The sequence below is a fragment of the Ciconia boyciana genome, chromosome 5, assembly GCF_034638445.1.
Source record: "Ciconia boyciana chromosome 5, ASM3463844v1, whole genome shotgun sequence".
NCBI classification, from domain to species: Eukaryota; Metazoa; Chordata; class Aves; order Ciconiiformes; family Ciconiidae; genus Ciconia; species Ciconia boyciana.
Genome location: NC_132938.1, coordinates 68,326,829 through 68,354,748, shown reverse-complemented (window position 1 = coordinate 68,354,748; position 27,920 = coordinate 68,326,829). Strand labels below are relative to the sequence as shown.

At 39.8% G+C, this 27,920-nt stretch overlaps 1 protein-coding gene across 3 annotated transcripts in view; it reads left to right on the top strand.

Annotated features, from left to right (window-relative positions):
- ARHGAP10 (Rho GTPase activating protein 10) overlaps positions 1-27,920 on the top strand; it is a 151,442-nt gene that overhangs the window by 14,103 nt on the left and 109,419 nt on the right. The gene's annotated exons all lie outside the window — the stretch shown is intronic.

The following is a 27,920-nucleotide window of genomic DNA, read 5'->3' as shown; positions in this document are numbered from 1 at the left end:
AGAGAATTGAGAGTTGTTGCTTTTATATTGTTGCTTTTAATTGCCCTCTGTTGTGTCTAAGTAAAATGAAGCATGTCTATCTGGCAATGACTAATCCTTCTGCATACTGTTAATGATATAAAATAATTAAGCAATAACCCTTCTATGTGAATTCCTGATTTACCCTACAATCATGCAGTGAACAGCTTGGTGTGATGGGGATTCTTGATAGCAAGAAGTTCCTTCTTTAGCGTTGCCACTAGAAAAACACAGTAGAAGGAGCTACGTGCAGGAAATGTCATCAGGAAAATTAAAGGTGAGTTCGTTTACTTCTGATCAGCCCAGTCACAACCCATTTTAAATTCTTGGTAATGGTTTCCGGTGTTCTATTTGTAGCATCATTTTTTCTGTCATGTGTAGTATGTACATAGATGCTAGCCTTTCAACATCCTGCCAAGTAGGTTGGGCTGCTAGTTCTGTTTACAGATGGGTGAAGTGAAAGACAAGTGATTAGATAAGATTGCACATCAAGTCTTTATTGGAGATGGAGTTAGTAATTAGGACGCCCTGATATTTAACCTTATTACCCATGCATTAGAATATTCTGTTTTGTAGGACAGCTTGCAGGCGTTGGGATTGTATGACAGTCTCAGACTACCTGTTCAATTCCCTAAGCAGTGATCAGAACTGTTTTGGTGTAGGTGCTTGCAGCTTTGAAGATGATGTGTTGGATTTTAGATGCTTGATTTTAGCACACAGTTGTGTTAACTGTTCCAGCGAGGCAGTGACTGCATCTGTTTGATTCTTTGTGCTTTCTGGAATATGAAGGACCTGGGACTGTGCTTGGTGCCCTGTTAGAATCGGGAACATGTGGGCTTCTGTTGTCTGGAAACGTACCCCAAATCCAGCAGTCAATTCCAGAACTACATCTAGTCAGGCAATAATCTACAGATGCTGTACTAGTCGTAGTACAGTGGCTTTGACTTATCCAAACTTCGCCTTGTGCCTAGCGTCCTTTCCAGCCGAAGGCGCAGGTGGCTGTCCCACCCTGTGCGCACGCTAACCCTGCTGCTGGCGGTGGCGGTGGTCCCCTGACTTAGTCCTGCCTCCCTGCTCCTACTTGCTTCAGTCTGCCTCAGACGCAGGCATAGCCAGCTGCACCCTTCCAAGCTCACTGCCCAGTTTTGGCTCGCTTTTCTGCTTTTCCTATCTCAGTGACCCTACCAACTTAGTGTCTGTCCTAACAGACGGTTACTACTGAGATGAGTCCTAAATTTAGCCCTAAATTGTTCCTTCTGGACCCATCCTTAGTCCTAATTTGGTGACTGCAGCCTTTAGCAGATACAAGCCAAGAAAGGAAATTTTCCCTGCCGATGCTAACATCTCCCATCATTTGGCAAATCCTCGCTGAACCCAGCAATGAGTATTCCTGCTGGCTGCTACCCAGCCCTAAAAGTAATTGACTGTTTTTTTTTGATCCTTCTCTTTCTGTGTCTTGACAGTGGTAACTAATAACAAAAATTATCTGAAAACCCTGCAAGTGAATCCTAACTCAAGTCTTACCCTAACACAAAACAGGTGGCTCCCACTGAACTGAAATCTAAATCTTACTTGCTTAGTTTCAGTGTTTTACATTGATTAGTTATGGACAAATGTGTTAAATTAGAGTAGTGGGAATCTTTGGAAACCAGGAGTGAAGATTATAAATTGTATGTAAAACCAATGTGGCTTTTGTTTACACCAATTGGAAAGTGATAAAATGAGAATCGGAAGTGAGTTGGGGTTTTTCATGGGCAACAGTCAGCAAGCCAGCTTAATTGTAAGTTGCCAATAGCCACAAAGTTTTCAAGTTTTAAGGTAATTTGGTAGTAGTAATATCACTTGCCTTATAAAGCACTTTCTTAATCTCTGTTACTAATAAGGAGAAGAGAATGGTTGTGCTCTGAGTTGACCTCAGACCAAGAACGCAAGAGGACTGTTTATGCAGAGGTTCCCATTTGCAGATGCCTTCTTTGGGATTTGGTCTCTGAATTGAGACAGCTGGGGAAGTTCCCCCCCCCGTCCCCCCTTCCTAACCTTATATGAGAAAGAAAACATCTGAGTGCTTTTCCTTTCCTGTTGTATCCATATAGCCAATTGTATGTGAACAATTTGTCTCATCTGTCTTGATTGCACTTTGTTTAAAGTTTTAAATAAAGAAGGAGTAGATAATTATGTACCTTTTACCGAGAGAAATTAATTTCTGTGGGGAAAACTGTTCAGTTACCAATTATAATTAGGAAATCGCCATCTATTTTCTGCCCTCAGTTCTATATAATCTGTGCAACTGTGAACATTGTTAAAAACTTACCTTACTACTTTTGTCTAAAGCTCCTGGGCTGGTCTTTGGTGTGTTTTACCTTGTTTTGGTATAGGTTGCTGTGATGTAGAAATAGGAGGGATCAGCTTGTGATACTCAGGTTTGTTTTTAATTTGCTTCTGTTATTGCTAACTCTATACTCTAAATAAATATGAGATCAAATCACTTGTTTTGAAAGAGTGGGCTACACTGGAGAAGGCCGTAATGTTGTGCTGTGGGGTTTGGCCACAGGAACAGAGAGGTCTTCACAGAGGAGTGAATCTGACCTTCTTTCTATTTTTCTTTACAGGTTTCTTTCCCTTCAAACTTCTGTCTCTTTTTGAAGAGAGACTTCTGTCTCTTCTGTATCTCTTCTTTCTCTTGCAACACTCCAGAGTTATATGGTACTTTTGCGAGCATTCTTGTGGTCAGTAACATGTATTAGTACAAGTTGCACTTCCAGCTTTAAATGTGCCTCTAAAGAAGTAAAGATGGAGAAAGAAACAAATGCTTGAGATGTACTGAGGGCCTACGTTTACCTAGACATGCATTTGTATTCTGAGCCTTGCACACGCTAGGTGCAAAACTGTGGTGGTGGTAGAAGGTAGAAAAACCCTGCTGGAGCTTCCAGAGGAAAAGCTAATGATGCTTTGCAGCACTGTGCCTGGGGTTAGATGTAATCTCTTGCTGTCTGTGCAAACTCCCAAGTCCCCAGTTGATATAACTTCTAGAAGGGCCAGAGCCCGTCCATGAGAGACCTTGTCCTGTGCTGAAGGTTTCAGTGCAAGGTGGCAGGCACTGGAACTCCCTCTTCCTTAACGACCTTTTTTCCATCCCCATCCTTGCCTTGGCTGTCAGGACTTCAGTCTGTGGTTTAGTGACATGGTATCTTGGGTGTGATGGTAGTTTGTATGCTTAAATGGCTTTCATGCTGTATACATTGGAATTTTAGTGTTACCATGCTATTGGTATGTCACCTGTCGTTAGCACAAATTGGTTTGCTATTAGACCCTGGATGCAGAGGTGTCTCACACAACCTGTACATGACTAACAATTGCAGAGCTGTGCTTCCCAGCGTCTGCTCTCGTGTGTCCTCGCAGAACATTTGCTTTCCCTGCCTTCCCTGCCTCTTCTCCTGAAAGATGTAGCTGTCATTTCTATTTAAACAATTATTTGTATAATCTCTCCTTTCTGTGCACTGAAGCAAAGGAGTTGAAGTATAAATTATAGCAGAACTTTTATTGTAAGTTCTCTGGGGAAAGTGGATATTGTGCTTTTCTGTCTTGCATGTGTGGGGCTGCAGGATGTATCCACTCTACTGGACTCTTGCTGAATCAGATGTGCCAGTATGCTGCCCCTTGAATAATTTGCTTTGTACTCTTAAGTTAGACGCCTATGCTTGAAACATTGCCTGAACATTTAATCACTTTAGATGGGTATTTCCGCCTGAAAACCGTGGTGATATGAGTAATGTGCATATTGTCATCTTAGGAGCTCCTGCTGGTATTTGTGTATGTGCTTGTGTGTTGTATCCTGGTATCTGTGTACCCCGCATCCATGACAGGAAACGAAAGGAAGAAAAATTTACTAACCAGAAAAACTTGTAATTCAGTCCATATAGCTTCTTTGATATGCTGTCCTTTCCTAGACAGTGTTATTTGAATTGCAGGATTTGAAGTTGAGGGCAGAATAGCCTGAAGCGCTCTTTGTCAAACTAACAGAGAAACCTTCACAATTGGTACAATTAAGAACAGTATCATTTCTGTAGTGGTCATCGTGTAGCAAGAGAACCTCATACATTTTATTGTAAACATGACGGGCAGTATTTCTTACACATCGTGGGTCACTGAATTCCTGACGGTACTCTTAGAGGCTTGCTAGCCAGTGATTATTTATGCAGAGTAATTTATGGAGAAAAACTGTCATCAAAACTACAAGCCTCAACTGAGCTGGGTGAGATTTGTTACACACCATGGCCTCCACTAGGGCTTTGGCAAGTGCACCTTTTTTGAATAATGTGAAAGACCTTGTCAAGCTGTCTCTGGTAATTAGGTCTGACATAGCTAATACTTGAAATACAGGCGGGACAGTCATGTGGCCAAATCATGGCTTGTCAGCAGTGAATGTGTTTGTATTGAGTTGCCTGTGTTGTTTTTGGGAAGGGAGCACTGCATAAAGAACATCTAGAAAAGTTTTGTAGATCCTTTGTCCATTCTGTGCTGAAATAAAAGATTATAGTTCTTCTATGCCAAATGGTTATTTATATATTTAATTAGAGTATAAGGGTATTCCTTGTTTGGTAAGAAGAGATTGGTAGATGTGTAGACATTGTCAAATACTGCAAGCAGGTTGATTTTGAGTGTCTGATAATCACAGCAAGTGCCTATATTGTCAGTCCTTCCTAGTGCTGAGGAAATTCAGGCACAGCAACATTTAACCATGTATCTTTTTTATTTACTATTGAAGTCCAGTGTTTCCCCTCTTTTTTTTTTTTTTTTTAATGGATTATAATGTCGGCTTAAGTAACACTGTCATGCAGTGTATTAGGTGCTGCTGTTGCTTGCTTTAATGGCAAGGGAAATAATTTAGAAAAAGAAAGCAGCCAAAGCATAAGTGTGCAGAAATCTCCCTGTGGTTGATAGCTGAAACTGCAGATAACACAACCAAGATCATTTAACTGTCCCATTAGATAAAAGAATCCTCTCGCAACCTGAGATTTCTACTGGCATTGTTTCTGTGGAAGAAATATACAGTGGGCAAATACTGGATTTTAAGTTTAAGAAAAAGCACAAATAATTATGTTCTGTTCCCTTATTGCCTTCCTGTGTTCTGTACATAAAACTTTTCTTGTTTATAGTAAGAAATGAAAATATATTCAGCTTGCTAATACATGAAAGAGAGCTGCTTTAAAGCAATTCGGATGGAAATTATTCATATTGTAAGCAAATTCCTAAGAGAGGTGCTGGGAAGATAAGTACATGATGCCATCTGGAGTAAAGAGTCTTTTCTCCTTTCCTTTAAAAGAGCTTTGCATGGGTGTGTTTTGTTGCTTTCTAGCTTTAAGACTTTCTTAATTTTAATTTCCCACTATCAGAGGAAAAGTCTTTGTGCATTACTGTGGCAAAAAGGCTAAATGGATATAGTCAGAAACAGTTGTGGTTGCTTTCAATCAAATGTGTCCATTTGCTCAATTGTCTTCGTGATTCTTTCCTCCACTTTTTAATTTGGTTGGCCATGGCTTCTCTTCTTTTCTAGCTCAAAAAGAAGTTTACAATTCAAAGAAGGAAGGGATTGGAACAGTCTTTGGCATTTTCCTGAATTACACATTCCTGCAGGTAGCAGGAGTCCCACAAGTTGAGCAAAACAACTTCGCCTATTAATGTTTTGCTTGGAGCCACAGAATGGATTATGAAATCCCTGCAGTCAAATGAAACTTCAAATATAGAAAACACAAATAAGAAAAAAATGTGGTGAGCTTGTGACTTGCGTTATTTGTAGTTTCCTTTTTTCTTTGGTATTTCCAGTTTTCTCAAACTCTTTCAAGCCTCGGACACAAAGAGAACTTGAATGACTGTGACTGAAAGCCCTTTGAAAGCACAACGAATGCCAAAGAAAAGCTAGGTTTGCAGCTGTCTAAAGCAACTTCCAGCTGATAACCTGGCTCTCTCACACCCTATTCTTTATTATACAAGTCTGGTTGCTAGATTGCTTCGGTGCAGTGCTGTGGTAAGAGCAGGCAGAGGTTCCTTTGGTCCAGCTGATAGCAGGTTAGTTGAACTTCACTGAAGAAGTGTTAATTCTGTTTTATTGAGTCATCAACCGCATTGCTGTTTCAAATAAATAGAAGATAAATTGGAACAGATGTTTGCATCTTATTCCATTTGGTCAGTTTGGCTGTATCACAGCATATTATTTAAGTTGCATCACAGGAATTGGTACTGTGTTGCTTTATTTATTTTTTTTCCCCAGTGTATTGCTAGCTCTTTTGGTTTTTCCTTTTGTTATCTTTTTGTTTCTCTCTGAGTTCTGTGATGTTGTTTTGACTTTTTTTTTTTTAAACCAAGTATAAATCAAATTTCTCAGGGTACTGAGAAATATCAGTACTGCAGAAGAGGATACCAACATTTGTAGAAGTTCCATATGTAGTTTAACTGTCAAAGAGGGTGTAGTGAACCAGTGAGACAGCATGGTATGCAAGAGTGGAACCTGTGACAACAATTTCTTTCTCTAATTATAAGCTAATACTTAGAAAATGCTGGAGGAACTTCAGGTGCAGCTATGAGCAAATTAAATGGTTTCCAGCTTTCATGAGTCCTAAGTTACTAAAATAAGCCCCTTAATTGCTAACTTTTAAAAGTTTTTAATAAATATTGACTTACTAATTTCACATATTTGCACAATGTGAATGTGACTTGATGGGCATGCCTTCATAGCATGATGAAGAATTTGGCAGCTGGAGGATTAAACATCTGCTTAGTTGCTTGTGATCTAGGTCAGATACGAATCTGGTGATCTGGATAATAAACTCCAAAACTGTTGGCAGTTGCCACGCAGTAGACCTTCACTTCAAATTACAGCTTAGTGCATTTGTCTAACATTACATAGAAGTGAATGTAGAGTTGCAGCATCATCTGTTTTTGTTCTGTTGTAGTATTAAAAAGAACTTTTTTAACAAAATTATTGAAAAATGTTATTGTGAAATACAGCCAGGAAATGAAACAAAATTATACATGAAGACACGTGCCTTAATATGAGGTTATGTTATAAGTTTTGTTCATTTGACATTTAAAATGAAGGAAGAGTAGTGATGAGGATACTAATTTTTTAATACGTAGCTGAAGCTACTGCTTCTTTAAGCTTGCTATATTGAGTCATCAAGGTTAAGATTTATAGTGGCTGTTTCTTATAATGGAAGATCTGATTAAATATTTGTTATAGTTCTTCCTCCAGGTTGCATTGGGATTATGCCAGTGCCTGTAGACTGATTTGCCTGAAAAGACAGATCCCTCAATCCTGAAAGTGCTGTTTTTTATAATATAGATGTCTTTTTCAAAGGTTTTAGTTGTGGTTTTGTGTATCTTTTTTCCTGAAGAATAACTAATGTTCTGTTTAACATATAAACAGAGTAGGTTCTACCCACTGTTTTAAAAACCAGATATTTAAGATTCATAGGTATGAATCTCATAGGCAGAGTATGTTGGTCAGTAACAGATTTTAGCGTGCTGATACCCTAAAGGCTGAGGTACCCTCCTGTATAATAGCTGGGGTACAGCGTGAGTACACTGGAGTCAGTGGCTTTGTCAAAGTCTGTACATGGGCTGGAACATAAAACAAAGTCTCTTGAGCCCTGTGCTTTTGCTTTGTGCATGAAGCCAACTTTCCCAATTCAATATATTTATTTCTACTTTTAAACACAATTTATGCCAAGGTACTTGAGTACTGGTAGACATGTATTGCTTTAAGTTTTTTAAATTTTCTCAGGGCATTTTACTAGCTTGAAATCATTGCTCCCTGCTCCTTTGAAATTCCTGCCTAACCACAGCTGTTTGAGCTTGGGATGCTCAAACCGTGACACACGTATGGAAGCTAGGCAGGTAGTTTGCAGCTAAGAGTATGCTGGGAGACCCTTGCCGCGTGCAGTGTGCAGATACCTTTCTGATTTGGGAAGAAGGTATGGCCCAGCGCTGTGTCAGGGCTGTGGCCAGCCAAGGGACTCTCAGCCACGTGGTGTGCGCACAGGACACAGATGTGCCTGGCATTTGCCAGCTGCTGAGTCACTCTACACGATGTCATCAGAGTAATCCATTGTGTATATTTTGCTGTGTGTTCATCACTTATCTTTAACCAACAGCAGGTTAGACTTGTTTCATGTTTGAATCCAGTTTTCCTTGAAATACTGCTGCATCAGTTTGCTCTTGTGGCTTTTAAAAGAATGCACACGGTGGGTTGCTTCTCTGTGTGCACTGTGTGTCCTCGGTGGGCCTTTTCCCAGGGGTGCAGGATTTGCACAAGCCCGGGGCGGCCGTTCGCATCTTGGTCCCGTGTCTAGTTGTGGAGTGCATTTGCAAATGGGGGAAGTCGCAGAAACAAAGGTAGTGCTGCACATTGATCAGGGATTTCAGGTATGTCCGTTGAACGTGCTATTTTGCCTAAATTACCAACTCACTGTTTCTAATACACAGTCTTTATTGGAAAATAAATCCTGTTGGTGTTATGTGTACATGCTTTATGTCACAAAAGAGTGTGTCAGTTCTGTCAGTGTTTAAAAAAAAAAAGAAAAATTTGTGCTTTTGTTTTTTTGAATATATTTGCACACATCATCTCCTAACATTACTAGCGGAGATGGGAGTAATGGATACAAAGATTTTTAGAGGTGCCTTATGAGATAGTGGTTTTGGGTGCTGTCCTGGTTTCAGCTGGGATAAGAGTTAATTTTCTCTAAAACCAGGTCCCAGCTGAAACCAGGACAGGTGCTAACTGAGTAACAGCTTTTCTGCATGTATTTCTGCCAGTTATACCCTTTGAGGAGTGAATTCTGTGTTTCGAACTGCTTTTTCATTTGCACTAAATGCACTAGCGTGATTTCCCTGATCTACTTTTGGAAATAGCTGGTGAACTGGGGCAGAGAGGTTTTCTTTCTGTGTGTAGGCCTTTCCCCAGCTCAAATACTCAGCAGTCACATGTGCAGGGGTTATCATCCTGGTTTGAACTTTGTTCTGGCTTTTGAATGTGTTAAATGCTCCAGGATCAACAAGACAGCAGTTAATGAAAGTACAGGTCATCAGTGTTGAGTTCTGAAGTGGAAACTGGCTGTGGGAGGGGAGACGTATTTCATGTTACTACATAATGTGGAAGCAAGGGAGCTGGCTGGACTTTTGTGTGCTGCTCTTCAGAGCTGCTAGCCTGCTTTTACATGAATGAATTGGTGGAGGAAGGGGGGGAGCTACATGACATGGCCTTTCATGTTTTGTGGTGCAAGTGTAGCTCAAGATGCCGTTCTGTGCAACGCTTGTGTGCACTATCTCTCTGAATGCCTTACATGAATAATTCTCCTCGTGCTTGGATCGTGGTTAAGTGGTGTCTTCCAGTGTCATGAAAATAAAATAATAATTAAAAAAGTTTCCATTCTTTAGCCCGCAAGCCCTTTGTTAGGCTGCGTGCCCCCCCCCATTTGTTTTGTCTGGTGTCAACCCCTAAAATTTCTCATGGACATTGGTCTTTTGGATGGAAAGGTAGAGGAGCTTATAATTTTATACAGTTGCAATGAACCACATCTAACAAGTTTTGCAAGTTACTGGAGGTCCAGTGGACTGCAGCTGGAGAATCACAGGCATAGGGGAGGCGTACATCTCTAAAGCTTTATCAACAGCGTGAATCCTGACCGAAAGCACCAATTCAAAAGTAAAGCAGCCTTAGTTGCTGAAGCTAATCATCATTAAAGGCTTAATGTTCTTTGTTACATAGCTTCTGACTGATCCTGCCTGAGATTTTCATGCCAGCATGGCCTTCATCTGTGCAGGACAGTGCGAAACAATACTGCCATGATATTGTGATTTTTTTAAAATGCAGGTAACCCTAAATCATCGTGATACTAGTAAGAGCAAGTACAAACCTACTGTGGCTATATTAGTGGCCTGGCCTGTGCTGCTGAGCCCCACCGAGCTGCTTCATCTGCCTCTCGTCTCCCTCCCCGGAGTCAGGAAGGTGCTGCCTGTGTGACTGCTCTCCCATCCGTAAGAGATTCTCTTTTGCCTACCTGCAAACTTTCCCCGGCAAAGTGTCTGAGAAAAGCAGAGGTGTTGTATGTAGACAATCTGTGAAGCAGGCAAGGTGCTGTGGTCTGTGACTCTTGATACTGTTTCATACTGGACATACTCAGAACAGCAATGGAACAGGTTGGAACAGCCTAGACCTTGAACGAGTGCTTTTCATTGAGTTGTGTTTGTAGATTGTGTATGTGTATTGCATCTTGTTCTTGTAAGTCATAGAGAAGTGCCAGTTTAAATGGGCAGAGTCGAAAGTGAGTTTGACTAATGAATGTAGAGCCTAATGCTGCTTAAGAATCCAATTTATTTTGGAATATCACAACTGGAATATTGGATATTCCAATGTATTTTGGAATATCGCTGATGTGGTAAAATGGGGGTTCTTTTCCCCTGCTTCAGCAATAATTTTAGTATAAAACCTGGACATGAGAAGAAACATTAGTAAATGAAGGAAGAAATGCCTTGAGGAACTTTTAGTGTAGGAATTCCTTTTTGGTGCTAACTGGGACTAGAAAATGAGATTAAAAAGGAATTTTAAAGCAAATGTGTTAGTTGGCCATGGGATCTTTCACGTATGTTGCAGCTTTCTGCAACATTCATAAAGAGCTTTTGTTTGTGAGGAGCAGAAGAAAAAGCAAGAAGCTATGAACTGCCACCTAGTCTTCAATTTTTATTTCAGATTTTATTTCTTCAGGGGAGCTAAGCATGCTTGACTTTTGAATGCTTCTCTTATTCATTCATCCTAACATAAACATGTTGCATTAGATGCTGTGACCTAGCAGGATAGTTGCTAGTACCAGTACAGTGCATTAGGTTGTTCACTGGGGTTCTGAGGACCAGCTGCAGACCACTTCTGTCTTTGCGATCTGCCAGCAGTTCATGGACCCCCATTTCTTAGAAACCATTTTGATTTACATCGTTAGGACCAGGTTGGAAGCTCCTGCTTCCTGTGGAAATCAACAGATATCTTTTCCAGCTGTCACTGGCAAACATGTTCACTGAACACTTCAGGGTTTCTAGTATTTTGCTGCCTCATTTCCATATGTGGTAGATTGAAAGAGGCTAGCTCCTTTGTTGTGCAGACTTTTTATTGACTTTTATGTTTTTTATGGACATTTTGTTGATAGCATAGTCCCACAACTACAAAGCAGCAGTGCAGCACAAGTGAGATACAAAACTGGGATTCCTGACTCCTTTCTTTTGGGCTGTATTGCCTTTTGTGGCAAATAAGCTTTGAATTATATGAAATAAGGTTTGAGCAAATGGAAGTGTACTCGATTTGTCTTGTGAGAGACTCTTCTCTTTCATCAGAAAACTACTGCCAGCTTTTCAAACACTTGCCGTGGGATACCTGCTTCACAATATTCTTCTAAATATGTTTGGTTTTTAAATATGTCCGTGTTGAGTAGCTCTTGAGCGTGCTGTTGTTGCAGGACTGAACTTGATGTGGCAGAGCATCCGTGTTGCTGTTCTGTAACAACAATGTATAGTTGTTGTTCCAAGTGCTGGGAAGTTTTCTCATAAAGGTGGTGCTCCAGACACACAAAGTAAACTGCTCCCAAAGCTACAAAATGTTCTTCATGGATTCTTCCAGTTAGCTGTCTGAAACTGCCTGTGAGAAATACTGGCAGAATTTTGGGAACAGGCTTTGTCAGTTGAAGAGTGGCGGCTGCTGTGAGTTGTGGCTGGATCAAGGATACTGCATTCATTCATGGTGATTCTTCAGGGGAGAGAACACACTTTTCAAGTATGGTAGTAGATGTGTTAAGGAGACCATGGTAGTAGATGTGTTAAGGAGACCAGTTGTGAAATGTTTGCAGAGTCTCCTGGTGGATTTTCTTTTTTTTTTTTTTTTTTTTCCATTTTGGTTTTGTTTTTTAATGTAGAAAGCATAGCAGGATGTCCAACCAGAATAACTGTCTATGTAGCTGTACATAAAATGCATGCCTCTCTTGTGTGTGTATTGAAAATGAACACTTGGAAAGGCAGGGTGGGATTAAATCCCTAGTTTGTATTCTGCATCCCAGATGGTCACCTTGATAGCTGTTGTCTGCTGAGCAAGATTGGGCATGGTTGTGGTGAGACAGGAGACCAAAACCTGAGGGAACACTTTTATGCCTGCTGTTAGGATTGCTGTTTCTCTAGCTACAAAACTTGTTCAAGTAGTTCTAGTAATGCTTTTTTTTTTTTTGTGTTTTATCTATCTGAGGGCGGAGAATACCATTGTTTCAGTTCTCTAGGACAAGAAATGTGTTTTCTATTGGAAAAGTAACTTTTGATATTGCATCTTTTTTGATACTATGTTGGGTACATAAAGAAGGGGGGAAATACTGCGTTGTAGCTAAAACCCGTGCTGTCCTGTGACTTGACTTAGCTGAGTAATCACTGCATTGGCAGTCTGTCTTTTGCTCTCTTGCTTTCAGCTGTTGACTTTGAATATATGGAAAGTCTGTGCCTCTCTCATGTTAGCCTGAATTGTAGGTTTTCTTTTCCCCTTGAGCGTGGGAAGGAACAGGCTACTGAAGGAGCCAGACTGAAAGGTCTAACTTAGGGAAGTATGTATCTTACATTGTGCAATAACTGCCACTCTCCTATCTGTTGAAATGTGGGGTTAATTTTAGGTGTTCTTCACTGCTTAAATGACTCTTATAGTCAATTTGTGTGTTTTGATAAGGAACTTTGATAAGTATTTGTTAAAGATTTTGGTTTTGTAGCTGGAATCAATGTAATATAAAACTTATGAGAAATCAAGAGGTGTTGCATTAGAATAGACAGGTGGTGGGTTTTTTTTTTCACTTAAAAGAAAAGGTCAAAGGGAAGGGAGAGGGCTAAAAAAATAAAAATAAAACAAAAAAATCCTCCCCATCACCAGGATCAGGTTCTTTTTAATGTTTATAAGTAACTCTGTATCAACATTAATCAGTCTTCCTTGTGTACTTCTATACGCTTTCAGGAATATATATCCTGCTCTGCCCTGTGACCATTCTTGTCACTTGTGCTAATTAGAAAGCTTTAAAAAAGGAGAAAGGGGTTTCTTCTACCATCCAGGCTAATTCCTAGTTTATTTTAAATTATATTGTCCCATCTAATTTTCTTTCTCCTTGACAGAAAGTACTAAAAATAGAGAAATAAAATCAATCTTCCTAAAATAGACAGGCTGCAAATTGTTACAGAAGCATGCAATAACCAGAGTGTCCCATCATGGGTGTTGTGATTCAAGTTGGTGAAGTTTGTCTTAAATGTGGCTTTGCTAGGCTAGCGTTTTCTGCTGTGCCTGTATTTTGCACAGAGTGCCCCATGATCGTACTGCTCTTATACCGAGATTTCTGGATTGTAGGTCCCTGGTATATGGTCGGCTTACCCTGCTAATCCTTTTCCCCTAGAGACTTGAGAATCTGTGACTGAAAGGGACTTTGCTTTCAAAACCAAAGTGTTTATTTTTTAAAGGCCTGTGATATACTGAAAGAAGTTTTAAAAAAACCCCCACAAACTTAAGTGCATATTTTTCCTTAACAGCCTTCGATTTTTTTCTTTGCAGAGGTCAGTAGTTTCCATGGAGCAGTCCTGTCACCTATGTTTCTGTTTCAAAAGACACAGACTGGTCACTTGAGACTGCAAGTCTGTTGATTTGCCTCGAACCAGAGATTGGAGGGTATTTAAGCACCATCTCTTTAGTGGGTTCCACAGAAAACTAATTGTTTAAATCTGGTTATTATTTTTAAGACAGTTTACAGAAGAGCCCTTTTCACTGAAATCTCTGCCAAACAAATTGCTTTCTTGTTGATTTTGTACTCTAAATGCATAAACTGGGGTGAACCACACAGCAGTTGGGTAAGTTGAATGATGATGTTAACTGGTAACATTTCATATTTTTTTGGTAATGTTTGGGAGGGCAGAGGGTGGGACAAACAGAGGACAACTACTTAGTCTTCCCTATCAGCCTGGCAAAATTTAGACCTAGTCAGGCAATTATACTCCACAGTTATAGTATTTCACATTTGGTGCCTTTTTTCAAATGTTTGTTTTGTTTGGTGTCAGGGATTGTTAATTAATTACTTTCCTTTCTTCCATCATCTTGGTTGTTTTCTGCTTGCTTCCAAGCTTGATGTACGAACAAATAATCTGATTTAAAAGACACGCACATTTAAAGTTTTGTGAGCAGCCAGGACAGTTTGTACCAATGAGTGCTAAAGCTTGAGCTATAAAGCCCGTACAGCTGGAGTGCAGAACGATAGACATGCAGTGTTTATCCTACAATCTCAAGTTGAATAATTAACATATGCTGCTGCTAAATGTTCGGCGGGCAGCCTGCAGTCAGACAGACCACCCTTTTATCCCCCATGCTGTCTGAGCCCAGTTGGGTAATAGATCTTGTGAATTTTCCTAAGATATCAGAGAGAAGGAACTGTAAATTCTCCTGGTTTTCATCCCCAAACCTCACAAAGTGCTGCTGCACTGAATGCTGTAGTAGTATAATGCTGCTAAGTATTTTATTGTTTCCTTGATAACCAAAATAAATGTTGCATTTGAAGTATTAAAGCATATACTGCTAGCTGTGTGGCACAGAGTAGCAATAATCTCTTAATATATAATTTCAGCATAAGGTTTCAGATGATGAGTTTTGGTAAATAAAGTATTATTTCTTGCTTCATACCTCTCCAGGACAAATCCAGTCTCTGTGGGACTGGGAATTTGAAGAAAAGGAGTGGATAATTTTAGGCTATAAATTCTTCAGTGTGATAGGGCCTGGCAATAGCTGCATGTACAGACCCTTTAGACAAAATGCTGCAGGCTGGCTTAGCAACGGTGCGGTTATGCTCCCTCTAATAAATGGCAGCAGCTGTTTTCCTGCTGCTCTTTGTTGGCCCAGCAGCTGGGGCATCGGTTTGGTCACTGCTCTGAGCGGCACAGCAGCACAGGAACTGGGTATCCGGGTGGGTGACATGCCGCGGTGGGTCTCTCCCCATGCTGTTAGGTCTCATGGGAGGGCGGCGAGTGCCCTTTCCCTTCAGCGGGGTGTGAGATGTTAGGCTTTACGCTGAGTACCAAGTGGAGCTGGAGGTGACGTTTCTTCTCAGAGCCCACCTCCCTGGCAAGCCACAGCTACCCTGTAAAGGGGCTTGTTCTGCACTGCTGAGGTTGTGATGTTAGGAAGTGTTGATATAAGTCTCCTGCTTATTCCCAGCGCTGTTTTGGGTTTAAGAGTTTTTCACAGTTGTCAAACGTAAGATCTGTCTTCTGGCTATTGAGAATAACCCTGAAGTGTCTTGTGGTTTTGATTTGCTTTCTAACTAGCGTTTCTCCTGGTAGATTTGTTGGTAGCTCTCTTGCATGATTCTATTGGAAGATAACCATCATAGAAGGTATGGCATACCGTCTTTTTTCTTTTAAGCTGATTTTAAGTGATTTGGTTTTTTTTCCTCCGTAGAACAATTCTGTGTATGTAGGTGTACATGCTGGGCGTAACTCCTTTCCTGTGTTGTACAGATACAATACGTTCACTGGTGAAAGCTGAAGCATTTCCTTCAGATCATTGTGTAATTTATCATCCCTTATTTGTATTGTACTAATTTCAGGCAACATCCTTGAAATTTGGGGTTCTTCTATGAGTATTGTACATATAACATAGATTGTCACTGTCCAAACAGCTCCTCATTTGAGCTATTAGGCTGCTAGAATGGATTTTTTTCATTTTGTCTTGTTTTAGAGAAGGGAACCCATGTTTAGATTTTTAATTTGACAACATTTGTGGTCAGTTGTGGGTCAGCTTTAGACTTCTGCTCCTCTTTTGTCCACTTCTTACTTGCTCTGACGCATGCAGTTAAAGCTTCGAGTACGCTGAATATGTCTGGGCTAGCAAGGCAGAGTTGTGGATCCTTTGGCTCATGATAAGCAGGGATGGTACTTGAATATGAACTGTTGTTGGTGGGTCCAGGGAAGAAAGGAGTCCTGGTTTCGGCTGGGATAGAGTTGATTTCCTTCCTAGTGGCTGGTGTAGTGCTGTGTTTTGGGTTTTAGTATGAGAATAATATTGACAACACGCTGATGTTTTGGCTGTTGCTGAGCGGTATTTACACTGGTCAAGGACTTTTTTCAGGTCCCCATGCTCTGCCAGGTGCCCAAGAAGCTGGGAGGGGACACAGCCAGGATAGTTGATCCAAACTGACCAAAGGGCTATTCCATACCACACGACGTCATGCTCAGCATATAAAGCTGGGGAAGAAGAAGGAAGGGGGGAACATTCGGAGTGATGGCGTTTTGTCTTCCCAAGCAACCATTACACGTGATGGAGCCCTGCTTTCCTGGAGGTGGCTGAACACCTGCCTGCCCATGGGAAGTAGTGAATGAATTCCTTGCTTTGCTTTGCTCGCGCGCACGGCTTTTACTTTCCCTATTAAACTGTCCTTATCTCAACCCACGAGTGTTCTCACTTTTACTCTTCTGATTCTCTTCCCCATCCCACCACGAGGGTGGGGGGGGGAGTGAGTGAGCGGCTGCGTGGTGCTTAGTTGCCGTCTGGGGCTAAACCACGACAGTTCTTTCTGGCCCCCAACTTCTGGCGCAAAGCAAAAATCAATGCTTCCTGTTTTATAAACAAATTTTCCAAAGCTTAGTAATGCCTCAACCCCAGAAATGGTAATAGAAACTTTACAAATCCAAATGTTTTATAAAACAACTTTCTCTTTGGAAATGCTGGCTCACTCTTTTTTTCCTCAGCTTCCATCAGTGCAACTCAACCACTACTGAACCAATTACTGACCTCCTGTACTCCTACTCTATTATATAAAGTGTTCCTTGTATCATCAAAATGGTGAGAATAGTCACTTCCAGTGCCGGAAATACATAGTAGTTTCTAAGGGAGGTTGTGAATACTTCTGCAGTATTGCTTGACTTATGCAGGAAGCTGCATTATCTTCTCTCTCGTGAGAACGCCTTATGTCAGGAATGTAGAGTGCATAGTAATGCAGCTGAAACAGTTAAGGTATGGAAAAATCAGAAAAGTTACATAGGCTAGTACTTTCACTCTAAAATTATACACATTACGCTCATGTAGGAACAAAACCAGCTTGACTTTCCTCTAAAACAGAGATAGAAAATTTAAGCTAATTCTTGTGTCAAAGCATAAAGGATGTAAGTAATCTAGAAAAGATTCTTGCTGTGTTATATACTGTAACTCTTTCTTTTGTTTGAAAACAATAAAATATGAAAGTTGCATTAGAAGACTAAAAGCCATTTGTTTACTGCTTAGAATTACGTTGGTATAGGTGTGTAGGATTGCAAGATGTTTCTTTCATGGCTTGTGCTTCTCATGAAGATATGGTGGTTGTTCTTGACTATCCTAAATTTCTTTTGCTCAATTGTTTTGTTTTGTTTTTTGATCATTTAGTGATCTTTGTTTCTGGAACCAGTTGCCACTGATACCCAGATTGGAAACTCATTTTGGAGAAACGTACAGAAATCCCAGAGCAGTGAGGCTTTCGCATGCTTGTGTGCCAGTAACTTTGTCAAAGGTTTTTTCCTAATCAGATTTAGTAAGTTTGACTGTGTGTCTCTCTTACATACATAGTAATATCCTACAATTGATTCATTGGCCTCTTGTAAAATTTCTAATCTGAAACTGACAGAAGGATTACGGGATTTCTTGGCACATAGAGTTCAAATATTGCACAACTGTCCAGACCAGAGATAAGTTTCTCTTTTGGCATATACCATAATACATAGTCGAATATTTAAATAAATATTTCCTGTCAAGGTCCGTTAGTGGTTATTGATGGCAGGAGCAATAAGTTTATTCTTCTTCTGCCCAGGCAAAGAAACTGCAATAATCAGAGAAGGTGGCAGGTGAAATGATGCTGGAGCATCAGGGCTTCCTCTAGCAACAACTTTAAAAGAGCAACAGTGAGAGCAGTGAAAGGGGAGTGGGAGGCTCATCCTTTTATTTTCATGTTTCATGTATTTCAGTGCTTTCTGCTGTTTTTATTTATTTAAAGGAATCCTGTATTCAGTATACAGATGTTGAAATATTCAGTGGTGTATGTATACAGTTTTGGTCTGACCTAATTAGAAACTTCAGTTTTAATATGGTTTAGCCAGATACAGCTTACGTGAGAGCTATTGGAAAAATTTCCTTTTGGCACACAACTGTTGTGTTGCTTTACACATAAAATCCCCATTTGACAGTTTTGGCAAAGTGTGTAGTAAAACCTTTTTTTAATTTGAGCATCTAGCTTAGCTACCCACTGCTATGCTGTCTGGTGCTTTTTCTGGAAACTGTATATGATGTAAGTACAGGCTGTCCTCTGCACCACAGTTAATGCCAGCTGTTTTCTCTATCAAAACTTGGATTCATTTCACTTCTGTGTCTAGCTACAGCAAAGTTATTCCTGGACTCTTCCTTGTTTGGGGGTCTGTTGTGGTCATCCCATCCTCCTTGATGCTGAAGATTCAACCCGGCTTGCCTACAGTGGACAAAGATGTCTATACCTCAGTAAAAGGAGTTTAATGCAAATCTTGCCAGAATTCCTACCCTCTGCATTTTGAATTTGGATTTTAAGTTTTTTTTGTGTAGAAATACACTAAATTGTCAAGTATTTTCCAAAATGCACTCCTACTCTCACCTTTTAATAAATAAATAAGTAAATAAATAGCCCGAAGGTTGGGCACTTGGCCATTACTTGTTGGCCATTATAGATCTCAGCTGCTCATTTGTCCAATTCCGCATTGTGTTTTCCTCCATCCTCTCCCACTTGAATCCTGTTGCACTTGGGAAAGTAAAACTGTACTATCTAGGGTCTTTCTCAGCCTAGTGGAAGAATTTTGCTTAATTTTCATGACTCATGAGCAGAGGAACTGGTGAAAATGTAACTTTATTTTCTGAACCTTTTATGGTCTTACTGATGAACCTTTTATGGTCTTACTGACTTTGTCATCAGTAAGTATACGAAATGGTAGCCATTTCGTATAACACTAATTATATGTGTGCAGGTGTGCTGAGTGCATGTTTGGACATGTTTTGTTGTGGAGAAATCACAGTATCTTGCAAGTCTGATCTCCTTGTGGGTTTTTGTCTACATATGTGAATGTTCAGGCAGGCAGTAATTCCATACACGTGACAATATTTTGAGATATCTGCCATTTTGAAGAGCGAAAACATTGTGAATGATGCTTTTTTTTTTTGCTAATGTTTTCATGTTTAATGTTGATATTTCTGCAGACTTGATATACAGCTTCATAAAATATTTCAAACCATCAGTTGAACAGCATGTGCTTTTAAAGATGATAAAAATACTTGCTCTAGTAATTCATTAGGGAGGTGGCTACCAGCTTTCCGTGTCTTTTAGCTGCCCACTTCCCATTATGGAGTTGTCTTCTGACTTCTCGTGGAAAGCACTAACACTTGCATTGTTTGCAGATGGCTGGAACTAAGCAGGCAGAGAGCTTTGTCAGGAAAAAGGCCTTTATTGCATGAAATCCTGTTTGGGATTCATTTAGCTACAAACTGTGGGGAAAGGTTGGGGTTTTTTTCTTTTTTCCCTCCCTTGCTTGCTGCTGTGGAGGAAAAAAAAGATCTTGCTGAAAATCTTGGATGTGAACTCTCCAAGATGATGTTCATGCTCAACGGCAGTAGATGCGGCATGTGAAAAACCTGCAAGCTGGCATGTTTGCTGTGACCTTCCCATCCCAGGCTGAGCTGCGCTTCCCCTCCAACTTTCTCAACCACATCAAGTTTCGGTCGCATGTGTGCTTTCTAAGACAATAGACTTCAAATAATGAAGTCAGTCCTGTTTCTTGGAAGGGGGAAATCTCTGTGCCCTCGTGATGGGTCAGATCCTCCTGCTGTGTTGATGTAACAACTTTACCTGACTGCCATGAGTGAATTTTGATGACTGAAGAAATTAGGTAGTTATTACTATTAGTTATAATAGTAATATATTATTTTACTATTATATGTAATATAAAAGTATTATATGTTAGTTATTTGGATTTTGAAAAGTAAAGTGCTCTGAATTCAGAGAATATTTAATTTAAGATGAGCTGTGAGGGGTTAATGCTTCATTGTCCATATTCATAGTATAGATTTGGTTATGTGGGGTTACTCCCCAACCACAAAACTCTTTTATAAGTTGGAGAATATAATTGCAAAATTGAGCTTCTGCCCAACAGTGAATTGGTCTTTTCTTTTGCAATCAAAATAATATTTCAACACAATATACTCTGTTTTATGTAAACATTATAGTTACTGTCTGGGAAATAAGTCTGGGAAAGAAAGCAATTCTCCAGAATTAAAACATTCAGAATGCTGATGTTGGATAAGTATCTGTACAATAAACACATTTTTTCCTGTAACTACTTTATTTCTTTTACAGAGTTTCCCAGTTGAGGAGAATGTTTTCAGTTATCTAGTACAATTTTTCATCCTTAAGCAGTATGGTCTTTTGATTTACTTGCTACTGAACACCCTTGCTTGTTTGCAAATTGTCCTTGAGACATCAACAGCTTCACTTAGGATATAAATGGTTTGTGGAGCAGGAACAGAATAAATATGATTAAAGAAACCATAAATAAATGCAGGAGGGCCTTCAAATCTGTGGTGTTTGACAAGAATTTGAATTGAAGAATACATCATCTGGAAATTTATGTTCCATTTAGTGATCAGAGTTGTCTTATAAAAGACTTAAGTCAGTTTTAAATTTCTGCTAGAAAATTCACTACTAGAAATGTAATCTTACCTTCTGAATTCATACATCTTTACATTAATAATAGTAAAATCCTGATCTCTGAAGAGGAATGTTTTCATCTCTCATTTTCTAATTCAGTCACTTTTGGAAGACACTCCCCAGGTTTGTGCTAGTTTTAGAGCTGAAGGTATTGTAGAAAGCTTTGCCAGTGAAAGATTTGATGGTACAACTGTTTTGGTATTGTGTATTCAAATGGTTGCTTCTGGATTGATGCAGAGTTTTCTTTTGGGAACAGATTATATACATAACATTGGTGTCCATCTTGCTGCCATTTAGTGCAGTATGATATAGGGAAACCTTTGCAGCAAATCCTGAACTGCTAGTTTTTATCTTTGGGAACCGTGTGAATTTGGTGGAATGCTCTCGTAGTTTTCTGCATTGCAAATTTGTTTTTCTTAGTCCTTGCATTCTAATTTACTACTTCTTTTGGTCTGTTTTGTTGTCAGAAACATGGAGGTTGTAAGGATCAGGAAGATGGTTATGATTCCTTTGAAGACAAATTATCTTTGTGGTACTCCACAGTAACTTCCATCACAGTTGCCTGACCCTTCAGCAGTCTGTAGGATACAGGTCTTATGTCAGGGTGGTTGCAGGAATGTTTCTCCACCCCTGAAGTAGTGAATTTATTGGCAGGGTTGTAGGGCCAGGGATGCAGCTTGTCCTTTTCCTTCATGAATTGTAATTTATGCTGCGTTTCTGAAGAGTGGAACTGAAAGATTTAGTCACCATCCGAGCTGACAGAGGGATGCACTTTTTTGTAAGAGCTGTTGGAGATGCTCTAGAAGAGCCTTAATATCCGCTGAGATACTAAATGTACTGTTTTGCCTAATGTCTGTCATGCAAAGAGGAAGATGCCCTTGGCAGGGTGGAGTAGCTGGCTTGCTGATTTCAAAGATCCACCTAAAAAGGCAAATAACCAGAGCCCAAGAAGGTGTGGTGCAGCCAAGGGACAATACCAGCACGATTTGGCAGTTTGCCCATACTCGCATAAGATGCTACTTTGTAATATTTCATATATGGTAATTAACATGTTATTTGGTTGTTTCTTGATGTGGGGGAATGTGGAGTTTGTACCCTTATACTTGCAAGGGTAGAAAGAGGAGAAATGAGTTAAGTCTGTTTTCACTGGTAAAAGTTGGAGAACTAGAGAAGGTAGATGACATGATATGTGTTTTATGTTATTATGCTGCATACTTTCTATAGGAGAAAACAATGGTTGGAGGTTATGGCATCTAAAACATATTGCATATCTATGAAAATAAGAGTCTCTGCTAAAATCTGAAAGCTTTCTGAACTTGCCTGTTTTGATCGATGTGGAGAATAATGGCATTTAGACTATGGGATTATGCATTTGAAAGAAGTGAAAGAAGGAGAGTCATAAAATACGATAGAAGTAACTTATGAAATAGAAATCTTGCAAAAATTGGGTGGTTCTCTGTCTTAAGAAGTGGGAAGAAGGTTAGAATATCTCTGTCATGCCATTTACGTGTGGCTTGTTCAGGATAAATAGCCTGTTGTTACTTGTCACTTAATTATGCCACAATTAATGACCCCATTGTGCACTAAAACTGGTAATAGGGAATGTCAAACACTGTGGAAGAAATATTTATGACTAGTCAGTTCCTAACACAGGCACTGTTCTGAAGAATGATATTCATTGCCCCAATATTCAGTTTTCTCTCTTTTTCATAGATTGGACAATAAAAACATGCTTTTCTTTTTTGGCTTCTGGATGTTCACTTCCTGTTGTCATTAGTTGGGAAAGTCATGACAAAATTTAGACTTTTAGTGTAACAGAAGAATGACATCAATTCCTATCTGTGATGAGTTAAAAAGAAAAATTCCATTAGAGATTACAATTCCTAAAATTGTTATAAATTTCTTGTATTTACATATAAATTACCTTAGGGTTGCTTGTTTTTAATTTTATTCTTGCAATTTCCTTTTTTCTGTTTGATGCTGAAATGACAAAGCTTTTTTTTTTAAATTTGGTAACAAAACCCCTTCCATGTTAAAATTTGAAAGACTTTTCCTAAAATATTGCTGCTGCTGTTTGCTAGCTCTTCCTCTTTTTCGTTGTATTTTGAAAATTTAAACTCTCATTTGTGTGTGCATGTGTGTGTGTAAACTTGATACATCAAATAACTTCATTCTGACACCAAATTTCTGAGGATTTTTAGTAAATAATAAAAAACTTCATAACTTTGGTACAATTGGTGTAGGTTTGTCTCAGACCTGAGCGTATGAATGTGGAGGGTGTGAAGCTGTCGACTGCTGGAGGCTCGGGAGCTGCGGCTGGAAAGGTGCCTTTGGGCCAGCAGGAGCAGAATGCTGCGTCGCTAGTTGAGTTCAACCGAAATGGAGAGGCGTTGCGGTTTTTCTTATCTGTTTTAAAGGTGTGGGATGGTCCAAATACGCTTACACTGTATTATGCTGGGGGGGGAGGGGAATAAGAAGTTAAGAGCTACTTGACAAGTCAGCAATGAGTTGATTTTTAATCCTCATACCTGAATTTGCTAAGCTTTCAGAAACTCATGAGTTGCCATGGGTTAGGTGACATTGTCAAAACTGGACTCCAGAAACCTGTTAGTCTTTGAACTTGATTTCCATTCTGGTTTTGGAGGGGAATGAATAACTTTGTATTTTAGCTTTATTGTCATTTTTTTCTGTTTTGATGATTATTTCAATATACTTATTAGATAAAAATGGGTAGTTAAAAGTTTATTTGGTTTTAGGGAGTTGGAACATGTTATTGCTCTTAAGAATCTGCCACATGGCTTGCATCTGCTAAGTTAATAAGTAAATCCTGTTTATCCACCTTACTAAGGTAATAACTAAATCCTGTTCATGCTCTCAGTGTCATGGATTATATTAGATTAATTGTTCACCTTGCTAAAGGGGACACAGAAGAGAAACATGGAGTTGCTTTTGTAAGCGTTGAGATGGCTCGTGTTTTGTACAAAACGTCATACAAGTCCATATTGCAGCTCTTGGACAAACTATTTTAAGTACTCTGTTCCTACTTGGTTAGCTCTTGCAAGTGAGATTGATGCCTGGGAAGAAGAGGGGAGGGACCAACTCTCGCTCAGCTTGTCCTTGCCTGTTTCACGACGGCGTGCAGCTTGCCTGATCTTGGTCTACTGTGAGGAAAACAGATCGAGAAGTCTAATATTAGTCCTTAATGTAGTAACGTAGCTTAAAGACGAGATTGGTAGTTAAATCTAAGTATTTGTTAACCTTTTAGTTTTTTGAGGACAATGTTGTGGAACAAGCCCAGAGCAATTTTAACCCCTGTTAAATACAGCCTCTAGAAATCTGTCATTCCTGGAGCATATCTGTTAACGTCAATGAGATTTGTAGTTAGGGGTGAGGAATGGCGACGTAATTCCAGTTCTTAAAGAATCATCATGATACAGTGAAAGTGAAGCTTGATATAGAAATCTGTATTTTGCTGTAGAAAAATATTAACACTAATACAGAGGGCTGTTGCAAGCAGATAACTCTCCTGCCATGCAAAAGAGATCTAGGATAACATTGCTTCCTAATGCTGTCTTGCTTCGTGCAAGGGTTTTAGTTTAGGTGGCTAACACTGAAGGTAGTACTGATCTTAGAGTAAAGGGAGCGATTGGAGTCTGGTGCTGTAAGTGAGGGCTGGCCACTGCCTAGCAACTAATAGTGTTGCGTTGGCTCAGCTCAACTCAGATAAGGAACAAAAATATTTTCCTCCAAGTAGAAATAGAAAAATATAGAGATATTTGTGTGGGGCACCAGCAGCGTGTCTGGCGCAGGATGAGCTGACGGGAGCGCTTGTTACCGAAGTGTTTCAGAGCAAAGTGGGGGAGCTGGTGGCTGCTCCTGTTTCTTCTGGTGTGTTTTTAAGTAGTTGCATTCAGACAGGAAAAAAAATATCTTGTACTGATATGAACATTAGCAAAGAGAGAAAATGAAAAGCCCTGGTGTCCTTATGTACCTCTTCTCTCACTGGAAATGTGCCTGTCTCAGTGTGCCTGTCTCACTGGAAATGTGTCTTCAGTCTTTTGGTCAAAACATTTAGCAGATGCTTGGCTTCCTTTAGTGTTTTAAGAAAGTGAGTCTTCGAAATGACTCTGCCTTATGGGTTTGCCAGGATTATGTTTTATTCAGGAAAGAGTGTTAGTGTTTGGTTGATATTTAAACGCTCTTTGATCTTGAATGCCCTGTTCCTCCCATTAAATGATAGCAGCAGCTTTCAATAAGCAACAACCCTATTACTGCTTCCTGTATATTTCTCTTTGGTGTTACTGTGTAGAATGTGGAGATTAAAGGGAATAAAATAATTACTTTCTGGCCCCCTAAATTCTCACTGTGTTTTTTCAGTAGGCTACAGCATTGTTCGGGTAATCAGTGTAACTGGCTGTGCTGTTTGATACATACCATACTCATGTACTGTCTTATTCTAATGTATGTAGCTGGAATCTGTATGTGTTTATGGTCTGTTATATAGGAGATACTGGTTTTGCAAGCTCTAATGCTGATGTGGAACAATACTGGGATGTATTTGTCAGTGCCAGCTGAATAATTTTCCTGTAGTAAAGGTTTTCTGACAGAGGATGGAAGAGAGCCAAGTTACATTTATGAAATTTCTAACTTAAGCAACAATGCTCAGCATTTAAATTGCAACACAATAGTAAGAGAGTATAGTACATATGATGATACCAGCATCTAGTTTGTTTTTATAGAGTTTTATAAATGCTTGTACTTATGTGCACATCTGTGTATGTACTGTAGGATACATGGATTTTATCAGGGTAAAGGCTGGAGCAGTTTCATGCTGTTTGCCCTGCAGTGGAAGGCTGGACTGCAGACGGTCTCAGGTGTCTCCCTCTGGCCATGATTTGTCAGACGACAAGAAGTGCAACATGGGGCTGTGTTATCTTTTTGAGTCTAGCCACCATCCTTGTACTCTTTCCTGTGCTGTAGCAGAACGAGTTCAGTATTCTTGCTCTGACCTTTTGAGAAAGTTTTTCTCCATCTCTACTTGATACACAGATTTGGGGTTTTTTTAGTTTAGGAAGAGGCAGACCCAAGGCTTTTCAATTCCTATGAATAGCTGAGCACCAGTGGTTCTGCCTGGGAAGGTGCTAGTTTTATGTTAGACCAGTGCTATTTTGGTGTAGGGAATGAAAACAGAATGTGACCTTAAATGTAAATTTAGCCAAAATAAAACAAGACTGATGGATGATATACAAACATTGGAGAATGAATCTTGTAGTTAACATCTGCTGACTAAGCAGGATTAAAAATCTCTTTGTTTTGGTAACAGCTAGGAGTCTGATCATTGCAGCAGTCTGTTGAACCAAATGACTGGAGTGTTCTTCCCCCAGTCAGGAGGTTTGTTTCTTCCCAGTTACGTCTTGCACCATGTGATTGGTTTTTATTTTGCTCCAGTGACTTCTCACCATTGTTGAAAGTGCCAAGTTCTTAAAATCCGTCAGAAAGTCTCTTCCTATTTCATTGTCTTTTCTTCTAGGTGTTGGTTCAATAGCCAGGTATCTGTGGCTTTTCTTGACCCATCAGGTCATTCTTCTGTGTCCCAAACCTCCAACCTCCCCCCACCCCTTGATGCTTTCCAAAATTTTCTGGAACACTTCTTAAACGTTTCAGAGATTATTTGTGGAAAGACATTGCAAAAATTTGAAGTGTCTTCATGGCTTTAATACAGGAACTCTGCAAATCTAGCTTTGGTATGTTTAAAAGGTTACTGTTTCCAACCACCCGCTCAGCCCGTTGGTCAGTAATTTCCAATCCCTCAGCAGATTCAGTAGAGAGAAATGCATGGATGTGGCTTTCTGATCCTGTGAGAAGCTGAGTGTTTTGATTCAGCCCCTTCTCAACTTGACTGAAGATGTTGGACTTTGCACTGAAAGAGTCGGGGTGTGGGCACAGGTTCTGTCTGCTGTCACTGTCACCAAAGAGGTGGCTTTTGGTGGAGAGGTGGGGTAGGCAGCTATGCAGGAGGCAGTTTCTCACTGCTCTAGAAAGGCTCATCAAAGCCTGTAGCCCACTTCAGTATTTTAGTACCCTTTCAGTCTGTGAAGGGAGAAGGGGGGTGATGTGTGGATGCGGTGCTGCATGCCTTCTCTTAACGTGTATGTTGCGTGTATGTATTATTTGAATACTTCACCTCTACAAGTGAGGGAAAATGTAATAAACAATTCCTTCCTCTAGCATGGGGCTAGGTCTCATGTGACAGGGCTTTGGTAGGGGATTATCGGATTCAAGAAAATTAAATAAGTTTGGGAGAGTGTGTGTTGTTGGACCCATTCTCCCATAAATAAACTCTTTTCAGCCTTGTGTTGTGACCTCACTTGCAAATAAGCATAACATTAGATGTTTAAGAAACTTGTTATTTTCCATTTTTAAGCCTTTCACAGCTGGCAGAAATTATTTCTTTTGCTGTCTACTTTATGAACAGCCTTTTAGTCCACAAGACATTTGAGTTAAAATACTCACGTTTCCTTTTCGCACGGGAATTATGTTGCTTTTTCCTTCAGCCTTCTTATCCTTCTTCCTTCAACCCTGTGCAGCATCCTGCTGCTTCTTGTGTTGAAGGGTACATGTACAGGCTTTAGAAGTTAGTTGCAAAAGGGAGGTGAGTACCTGGCAGCATAGCATCACAGGGAACGGCGCTGTTACACAATAGGTGAGGAAAGGACTAATGAGAAATGGATGAAAAGTAAGGAATGTGGAATGGCAAGGAACAGAAAGCATTTTTTTCATTTTAGCTTGTGTCTTGCTGTTCGTAGAGTATTTGTGACTTATCCTTCTAAGTGATTGAACTGAACTTTCAGTGCAGCATCGTATGTCAAAGTTGTTCTTGACTATGACACATGATAAAACATATGATGTGTTGGATGCAGGACCTATTGTAAAGTTTTTTTGTTTTGTTTTGGTTTGGTTTTTTTTTTTCTAAAAAAAACCAACCAACCAACCAAAACAAGAACAACAAAAAAAGCCCAAGTTTGTAGTCTTTTAGCTCCAGTTAATATTAAAGAACAAAATGCTTAGCTGGTCTGTGAGAAGAGTTGTTCTTAACCCTTCAGAACTGCAGGTGATAAG